Genomic DNA, 10,588 nt, shown 5'->3' with positions numbered 1-10,588 from the left:
ACCTTGAGTTAATCATACCGAGGTTCGAATTCGACCTCTGATTTTCGTTAAGTTACTCTTTACGAAGGTTCGAACTCGACCTTGAGTTTATCATTCCGAGGTTCGAATTCGACCTCTGATTTTTGAAGGTTCGAACTCGACCTTGAGTTTATCATACCGAGGTTCGAATTCGACCTCAGATTCTCGAAGGTTCGAACTCGACCTTAAGTTTATCATACCGAGGTTCGAATTCGACCTCTGATTTTCGTTAAGTTACTCTTTACGAAGGTTCGAACTCGACCTTGAGTTTATCATACCGAGGTTCGAATTCGACCTCAGATTTTCGTTAAGTAATTTTTTGTGAAGGTTCGAACTCAACCTTAATCATACCGAGGTTCGAACTCGACCCCAGATTTTCCTTAAGTAACACGTTGTGAAGGTTCGAACTCGACCTTAAGTGAGAGCGAAATAAGTTGGTTCGAACTCGACCTCTATTTAGCGTAAAACATAAAATAATGCGAAAAGAATGTGAGTTGTATAGAATGAGTCATTTTATTGATTATGTAAATGTGCCTCGTTAAAAACCCTCTCAGCCAAAACCCATTTTTCTATTTTTTGGGACAAAAGACTGAGGCAGGAAAAGAGTGCACAATTCATTCGTACAAAATTTAGCTGAAGTAATACTTGAGATGCATAGCATTCCAAGTTCGCGGTATGGGTTTTCCGCTGAGCTCTTCTAATCGGTATGCTCCATTTTCCAAGTCTTTTGTAACTCGGAATGGGCCACCCCAAGAGGGTGCAAGCTTCCCATCTGACGTGTCTTTCCGTGCTTCATCCAGTAATCGCCACACCAAGTCACTAACTCAGAAAGAGCGAGGTTTCACTCGGGTGTTGTATCTTCGGGAAGCTCGGAGCTTGCAAGATTCTTCGTGGATTTGAGCTTTGTCTCTAAGCTCATCCACCAAGTCTAGGTCAGCGGCCATCTCTCGAGCATTCTGCTCGCTGTTGAAGGCTTGGCATCGGTGGGACGTCTCTCCGACTTCTACTGGGATCATTGCGTTAGTTCTGTAGGTCAGCCTGTAAGGCGTCTCTTGCGTGGTTGATTGGGGGGTGCAATGATACGCCCAGAGGATGCTAGGAAGTTCGTCAGGCCACTGTCCTTTGGCGTTTCCTAGCCGCTTCTTAAGTTCCCAGAGGATGACCTTGTTGGCTGCTTCGGTTTGGCCATTGGTTTGGGGGTGTTCCACCGAGGTTGGAAGATGTTTGATACCGAGCTCGCGGAGGAAGTCCTCGAATCCCTGTGCAATGAATTGTCGTCTGTTGTCAGTAACGAGGGTGTGAGGGATTTCGAACCTGCAAATGATATTCCTCCAGGTGAATCTTTGCACGTTCTTAGTGGTGATTTTGGCGAGTGGGCATGCCTCAATCCACTTGGTGAAGTAATCGATCGCCACTAGGAGGAACTTCAGTTGACCTTTCGCAGGGGGGAATGGCCTGAGGATGTCCATTCCCCACTAGGAGAAAGGCCACGCGACATCATATAGTGGAGAGCTTCGGGCGATTGTCGGTGCGTGTTGCCGAACTGCTCGCACTCTTCGCATTTTTGGATGTATTCTTGACAATCTGACTTCAGAGTGGGCCAGTAGTACCCAGCTCGGAGTACCCTGGTCGCCATCGAGCGTGCTCCAGAATGCATGCCACATATGCCCCGATGAATTTCCTCAATGACGTAGGCTGCCTGGGACGCGGTCAAACATTTGAGCAGTGGAGTGGAAACACTGCACTTGAATAGTTCATCCCCGATAATAACGAACTTAGCCGATCTCAACCTCATTTTCCGAGCTTCTCCTTATTTTCGGGCAGGATCCCTTCCTTCAAGTAACTCCAAATGCCTGTCATCCACCTGTCGCCACCGGCTCGAAACGGGCTTTCGGCATTCGCGAAGGATGGTTGGACTCTTTTATTTGTTTAAAAATATGGATTGCTAGAATGACTTATTCTCAAACTGAGACCTCGTCAAACGAGCAATTTTATTAAAAGGCTCACCAATCCATGTTAATCCCAAGCGGGACCCTCCATGGATTAGCGGTTTTCATAAAAAGGAAGGGTTCATGGAGTTGCCACCAATGTTTTACTCAAAACATTGGAAAAAGAGGTTTAAGGCAATCGATTCAAAAATCGACTTCGGCCATTACAACCAGAGTCGGGTAAGGGAGTCGGTTACGCGTGGGGAAGGTGTTAGCACCCCACAGCGCCCCTTTCGGGTTCCCTATGACAGATTATTTAAAAATAATAGTGCGAAATTACTAAATTACCCCTATTTATTCTAAGCAATTATAAATTAACTATCTACATGATGACAGTTTAAATATGTACACACAGAAAGCGGTAAAAGAAGGGACTTTAAAGAGATAAACCTTTGAAGCGTGCTTTCTTATATATTTTGACAGAAATTGGGAAGCGTTTTGGCGTTCCCTCCCTCTACAAGACCGCTCGCTCCCTCCTATAAAATTTTAACTATGGAAATCCGGAGGATTTCCCTTCGACTAGGTTCGAGACTCAAGCAAATGGCTCGTGACTCAAGAACTTCGTCGGATCAACTCTCTGAGTGATTTCTAGGCAGAGCACTGCTCAAAAAAAACCCAGAATACTCAAGAAGAGGGTTAAAACTCAGTCCAAAAGTGTAGAATGACGTCCCATTGACGTCATATTAATAGGGATGAGGCTCAATACGGTCTCTGGGGGTCAATACGGTCCGTATTGAAGTTTTGAACTACAATACGGCCGTATTGAATTCAATACGGCCGTATTGAAGTTCAAAAAACCTCAATACGGCCGTATTGAAGTTCAGTGCAGCCGTATTGAAGTTCAGTGCAGCCGTATTGAATTCAATGCAGCCGTATTGAAGTTCAGAAACTTCAATACGGCCGTATTGAGTTCAGTGCGGCCGTATTGTAGTTCAAAATGTGCAGTACGGCCGTACTGAACTCCAAGGAGGCCGTATTGAGCTCCAAACCTCCCACTTTCTTATTTTTGGCTACTCTAAGACCTCTAAACCTAAAGATAGTCATCCTATGGTCTTCTGGGAGTCCTTCTGGCTGACTTTCCTTTGATCTTTGAGAGTCTTCGAGTCTTATTTCCGACCCGGACAATTTTAGGGGTCTACAGCTGCCCCCCCTTTACTTAGTCAAACGGCCTTTTAGTGTACTGGTTGATAAGTAAAGGAGTTGACCCAATTGTCCGGGGAATAAGGCCATCCTTCCGACTTGTAGTGTCTTCCGGTGGAAAATTGCTGAGTAGCCTCTCCAGGTTTTGCTTCGCTCGTCGCCCGAGCCGGAAGCTGCATACCTCCGTGCTTCTGAACACTCTGGTAGCGTGAGAACCGCCTCTCCAGGCTCAACTTCACTCGACGCCCGAGCTGGAAGTTGTGAGTACCACCTCTCCAGGCTTAGCTTCGCTTGCCGCCCAAGCTGGAAGCTGTGAGTACCGCCTCTCCAGGCTCTGCTTCGGTGCTTCTGACATCCTAGGCAGTTGAGTTTACCCTCTCCAGGGTTAGCTTCGCTTGCCGCCCAAGCTGGAAGCTGTGAGTACCCGCCTCTCCAGGCTCTGCTTCGGTGCTTCTGACATCCTAGGCAGTTGAGTTTGCCCTCTCCAGGGTTAGCTTCGCTTGCCGCCCAAGCTGGAAGCTGTGAGTACCCGCCTCTCCAGGCTCAACTTCACTCGACGCCCGAGCTGGAAGTTGTGAGTACCGCCTCTCCAGGCTTTGCTTCGCTTGCCGCCCGAGCTGGAAGCTGCATACCTCCGTGCTTCTGAACACTTTGGTAGCGTGAGTACCGCCTCTCCAGGCTTGTGCATACCTCGGTGCTCTGGACATCTGGGTAGCGTGAGTTTGCCCTCTCCAGGGTCTGCGGTTTGCCCTCCCCAGGGTCTGCGTACCTCCGTGCTTCTGATCACTTTGGTAGCGTGAGTTTGCCCTCTCCGGGGTCTGCGGTTTGCCCTCCCCAGGGTCTGCGTACCTCCGTGCTTCTGATCACTTTGGTAGCGTGAGTTTTCCCTCTCCAGGGTCTGCGGTTTGCCCTCCCCAGGGTCTGCGTACCTCCGTGCTTCTGATCACTTTGGTAGCGTGAGTTTGCCCTCTCCAGGGTCTGCGGTTTGCCCTCCCCAGGGTCTGCCTCCGTGTTCTTGACGACATTGGCAATGTGAGTTTGCCCTCTCCAGGGATCTGAGATGGTTTTTGTCTCCACAGTCCACTATGCTGCTTCGACGTTTTTTCTGATTTTGTGCCACTGGGGGCTGGATAACGCAGGGATCCGTCTAGGGGATGTGCAGTCATTCATAGGTTCTTGTGCCCCAACTTGCATTTGCATAGTTGGTACCCATGGGGAATTTCTGACTCCTTGGGGTGTAGACACAGATGCTCTTCTTGAATTGAGCGATGCCTTATGTTTGGCTGACGTCCTTTGACGTTGGTGGAGTATCCCGATTATCCTTATTCGGGTGTCTCTCTTTGATTTTCTGATTTTGTAGCCTCTATGTAGGCTATTATCCACTGGGGGTTCTGGATGTTGATTTTGATTTTGTCTCCACAGTCCACGATGCTGCTTTGACGATTGTTTTTGATTTTTGTGCCACTGAGGGCTGGATAACGCAGGGATCCGTCTAGGGGATGTGCAGTTACTCATAGGTTCTTGTGTCCCAACTTTCCTTTGCATAGTTGGTGCCCATTGAGGAATTTCTGTTTCCCTGGGGTGTAGACACGAAGATGCTCTTTCTGAGATGAGCGGTGCCTTATGATTGGCTGACGTCCTTTCGACGTTGGTGGAGTATCCCGGTTATCCTTATTCGGGTGACTCTTTTTGTTTTTCTGGTTTTGTTGCCTCTGTGTAGGCTGTTATCCGCTGGGGGATTTTGTCATTGATTGTGATTAGCCTCTTCTGTTAGGCAGATCATCTTGACGCTTGATGTTTGGCCAAGAGCCGGATTCCACTTGGGGAATGATTATTGATCTTTTGATTTTTTCCTTTTTGTAGGAATGCCTCTTGAGTAGGCGACTGGGGATTTGGGGATCTTATGTATCCCAGAGTATTATTTAGGAAGCATCTACAGGCTTAGACTCACTCAACGCCTGAGTTGGAGAGCTATCTTCCACTGAGGAAGTTTTAAGTCCTTTGACTAGATATACTGCTTGGGCGATCGTGCTTCCATTGGGAATTTTGTCGATCTTGCTTTGATAGCTCTCGCTGGGGATTTGTTCCGTGAGCTTGAGTTGGGGTTTCTCTGGGGAGTATTATTTCTGCGAGTCTCTCCAGGCTCAATTATTCTGTACGAGTATTATTTCGGCAAGCCTCTCCAGGCTCAATTATTCTGTATGAGTATTATTTCGGCAAGCCTCTCCAGGCTCAATTATTTTGAGCGAGTATTATTTCGGCAAGCCTCTCCAGGCTCAATTATTCTGTGGGAGTATTATTTCGGCAAGCCTCTCCAGGCTCAATTATTCTGCTCATTTATTCTGTATGAGTATTATTTCGGCAAGCCTCTCCAGGCTCAATTATTCTGTACGAGTATTATTTCGGCAAGCCTCTCCAGGCTCAGTTATTCTGTGGGAGTATTGTTTCGGCAAGCCTCTCCAGGCTCAGTTATTCTGTACGAGGTGATTGATTTTCTAAATCTTTTGCCTTTTTTGTCGTTTTTGGCTTTTTCTGTATTTTTTGCCTTTTTTGTCATTTTTTGGCTTTTTCTGTATTTTTGCCTTTTCTGTTGATTTGCGGCTTTTTCTGTTGACCGCTGCCATACACAAGCAATTTTTCCTATTTTTCTATTTTATGCAATTGCCTCATGAAGAGGTCTTTGAAAATTTCTTTATGGCCAATACGGCCGTATCCATTTCAGTATGCCCGTATTGAATTGAAAATTTGTTCATAACCCTAATTTTGGTACGGGCGTACTGAACATGATACGGGCGTATTGTTTTTCTGAAGTTTATATTTTTTTGTTTTTTTTCAATAAACAGAGAATAAGTGATCTTCCATTACACCTATCATCTGTATGCATGTATGCGGTATGATGCACCTAATTCTATTCGATTCATTTTTCAAAAGAATTAACCGATGCGTTTTTGGATTTTGCCATTCCTCTAGACGGGATGTGCGCTGCCGATTTCTGTAACCGAGGAATGATGCGTGTTATATTAAGATTTGGTGTCATCAACCAAATGATCCTTGCCTTCCTTTAAAAGATGTGTCAACCCTCCTATTGACCACTATATCTCCATGTTTCCACTAGATTATTAAAAAATCGTTGGGACATGAGAGAAAAGAAGGAAAGGATATATTTTCAAAAGTTTGTGTTTTAGAGGGGATTATTTTATTTTTGAAAAAAATGATTTTGTAAGAATGGCTGGCCAATGGTAGGCTTAAGTGTTTAGGCTTGTTTGTTTAAACACTTATGAAGTTAAGCACATCTTTGTTATTAACGATTGTGCTTTGATAACTTGGATAGCTTTTCTTGAGCTTTTTGTTGAATTCAATTGGTGGTACCATCATGGATTTATTCTGTTTTTTTTCTTTTTGATGGCCTTTTCTTTTTGCCTAACACCCCTTTGTGGTGTCTTAGCGGGCTTTTATTTTTATTCATTATTTTGTAACCCTAATTTTTGCCTAGGTCACCCTTTTGTGGGATTCCTAGCGGGTCTTTTGCTCTTATTTTTGCGCAGCCCCCCTTTTTGGGTTTCCTGCCGAGCTTCTTTTATATTTTTAGGATTTCTTTTTATCCATGATGGCACTTATTGAAGCCAAGAAAAGGTGCTCCAAGCTGTCGTGCACACTTCCACACAAAATGATGTGGGTTTATTGATTATTAAGACGATTTTAACCTCACTTTTGTTTATTCAAACAGGGTTAAATAATGTGGTTTAGAATTTTATTGCAAGCAAGAAAAGAAGCAATAAGAAATAATAATGAATGATTTTATTATAATCATAGTGGAAACATGTGCCCTATCGAGGCTCGGGGGTCGGGCTGTCCCCGAGGAGTAATCTCTAATAGTCATCAGGTTTACACATCCCTATCGGAAGGAGGAGAGCACTTGATGACGACGACCGGCCTTGATGCTTGTGAACCGGCCTTCCTAAAGATCTGGCTTAAAGAACGTCGAGAAGGATCTTGATTCCTCTTCGTTCTTTGATCTTTAACAGGGTTGTATCCTAACCCTTGTTTCCCCGGATTATCCTTGATGATGGGTAGCTCTGGGATTCCTTGGGAGTCCTTGCCTAATCCTTGTCCTGGCAAGTATCCGTTCTTAGTGAGCATATGGGCTACTTTCTTCATTTCTCGGGGAAACGTCTCAACATTGGCAATTTCCAATGCTTGTACGGTCACCAGTTTGTCACCCACTATGAACTTGACTTTCTGGTGGAGCGTAGAGGGTACAGCTTTCGCATCATGAATCCAAGGTCGGCCAAGGAGACAGCTGTATGCCGGAGTAATATCCATCACTTGGAATTCGACATTAAAGATAGTGGGCCCAATTTGGATTGGAAGACTGATTTCTCCCACCACTTCTCTTTTAGAGCCGTCGAAAGCTCGAACGATCATGTTGCTCGGGCGCGTTTGGATTCCCTTGATTGCCACTTGCTCGAGCGTTCTTTTTGGCATTACGTTCAAGGAAGATCCATTATCTACCAAGACTTTAGCGATGTGATACTCCTTGCACTTTACAGAGATGTGCAAGGGCTTGTTGTGATTAGGTCCCTCGGCGGGGATCTCTTCATCGGTGAAAGTGAGGTGATCATTAGCCGTGATGTGACTAACAATCCCCTCAAACTTGTCTTGGGAGATGGTATGCGACACATATGCCTCGTTCAAAACTTTCGACAGAGCTTGCCAATGCGGTTCGGAGCTTAGGATCAACGACAACAGCGTAATCTTTGCTGGCGTCCTATGAAGTTGATCCACGATGGAGTACTCGCTCTGTCGGATAAACTTTAACAGCTCGTCTGTCTCCTCCTCGGATTCTTTTTCCTCGGTTTTCTTTTCTTCTTTTCCTTTATTCTTGGGAGCTTTGTCGTGTAGATCTTCGGGAGTGTAGATCCTTCCACTCCTAGTCATGCCCCCAAGTCCAACGATGTTGGAGATATCGCTGTCAGCAGAAGAATGGACGTCGTATATCCATGGCACAGCCTTATTTGATTCGTAGGGGAAAGGCCTTGGAGTGATGATCCTTAACGGTGTCGGACCTTTCCCTTTGTCTGTCTTGATTACCAACAACGGAGTCGCCATGTGCTTGCTTGGTGCAGTTGTTGGTTTGCATTTAATTACCAATGGCGTGCGATCCATTCTGAACATACGCATCGATTAATTCTTTCTTTTTATTAATATTTATTATTAAATTACCGGGAGAGATAAATGCAAATGAATGACTAATGAGATGCAAAGGCAATAAATCTCAAAAATACAATTTTTATTAATTGAAGAAAGTGTACAACTTTTATACAATGCTTTGAAGCAACTTTTTACAAAAAGAGAAAAGCCGGTAAAAACCCACAGGCGGGTTCATATGTCTTTGCCATTCATCTTCGGCTTCCTCCACATGACGGCCCATTGCTTCAATCTGAGTATGGACCGCTTGGCTCATATCATCACTGATTTTCTGAGCATCTTTCGCTTTTTGTATATGATAGTTGATCATGGCCTGCAGCTCATTAAGCTCATCCTCGGCCCGATCCTTCTCCTCTTGGAGTTTGGCCATTTGTGCCAATCCTTCCCTTTCCTTTTTGCGGAAGTCGGAAAGGTTTGCGGCTTGTCTTTGAACAACTTCCCGCCATTGTTGCGCATCGGATCGAGTCAAAAGCAGATCGTCTTGCATATCCTTGATCAACTGTGCCTGCTTTGAATACTCGGCCTCAAGGTGTGCTATCTTCATGTTGACTTCTTGGAGTTGACTACTCGGTTCAACCTTTGGCATTTTGGGTGCCCGAGTAGCCTCCTCATTGAGGTTAGCACACTCATCCTTGAGCCGCTCTATCTCGTGGTCTTTCTTCTTGCATTGCCTTTGAAGACCATCAATAGTAAAACTGGATTCTTCATTTTTCTCTTCAAGAACTCTCATCTGAGCTCCCATGACTTCCAGTTTCTTGGTCAAGGCGTTGACTTGCTCTTGCAACACCTTCCTTGTTGCTGAGGTTGCACAAGAAGTGGATGGTTGAGGCACCCCCCTCTCGCTCCTCCATTCCTCATAATCAATGGAGACGGATACCCGAGGCTTTCCAAGCTCGAGATCTCCCTCATAGGTTGGTCTCTCCCACGCTCTCATGAAAGCGTGCATGTCCTTCTGATGCTCGGAATCGAAGGAGAAACACAACCCTCCAAGCTCCTCTATAGTAGGAGTGGTCTGAGTCCTCATCAGTTGCCTCATAACCAATCTAGGTGAGTAGGCTATGCAACCTCTGAGGCCCATCAATGGTATGCTTGGATAACTGCCGCATCTCATCAATACATGGCTTGGACGGAACCAAGGGCAAACCCACGTGAAGTGCTCGATACTCCACTGTTCCATCTCTTCCTTCCACTCAGAAGCATATCAGCGGCGTACGGGAATTTTCGAAAAACTCCTCAGAGGGTCGGGCAAGGTCCCCGTATGATTAGAGGCATAGAAATGAGTGATGCTCCACACATACAGCAAGGAGGTGCAACATCGGATGATTTTTCCTTGTTTCTGTTGAGACAGATGAACAGAGAGCAAGGTGTCGGCAAGAATAGCAGGCACGGGACTCTTCATGTGTACGTCCCAAGCGAAGAAAGCGTCCATCGCAGCATGGTCCACTGTGTTAGCGTGAAAGGGGAATAGGATCATCCCAAACACAGCTAACGCTAGAGTCTTGTTGAAAGCTAACCAATCTCCCTCACCAGCCAAGGAAGAAAGGTGGTCCTCAATCATAGCAAGCTTCCAACCTTTAATACTGCCGTTCCCCACTAAGGCAGCTGATCGTGATGGTAATTTGACCTGAGTGGCAACTCTCTCCACGGCCACATGGTTGTCATGAAAGATATAGACCCCGGCTGATTTGGGCCATCGTAGCATGAGCTCGTACTCCTCGAGAGTAGGAACTAGGTCAAACTGGGGGAACTCGAAGCAGTGCAAATCGAGATTCCAGAAGTGAACCAGTGCTCTCAGAAATGCTGGATCCACACAGATCTTCATCTAGTCGAGGACTCGTCCATATGATTTCTCAAACTTGACGCGAGCCTCTCTTGGCATCAAAGTACAGAGGTGATCTAACCTCTCAGCATGGTATAACAAGAAGTCTACTTTCTTCAACTGCTTATGCATCTCCTTAGACCTCTCCATATTCTACAATACAATGCATGATATGAGATGATGGAGATGAATATGCATGCATAGTGTTTATTCAACTAAGCATTATCATGTTTTGGGATTTTCCTAAGATGATGCATGATATTGCTTGGTTTGGATAAATACATATTTTTTCTTTTGGATATTTTGTATCTTTTTGTATTTTTTTTGGGTGAAAAGGGAAACTACCTATATGAATGCAATGAAGGTAGATGTTAACACCATGTACTAGAAGATCTTTATTTCTATTTATTCTTTT

Source organism: Cajanus cajan, chromosome 4 (assembly GCF_000230855.2).
Source record: "Cajanus cajan strain Asha chromosome 4, NIPB_CcT2T_4, whole genome shotgun sequence".
NCBI classification, from domain to species: Eukaryota; Viridiplantae; Streptophyta; class Magnoliopsida; order Fabales; family Fabaceae; genus Cajanus; species Cajanus cajan.
This window is presented reverse-complemented; position numbering follows the sequence as displayed.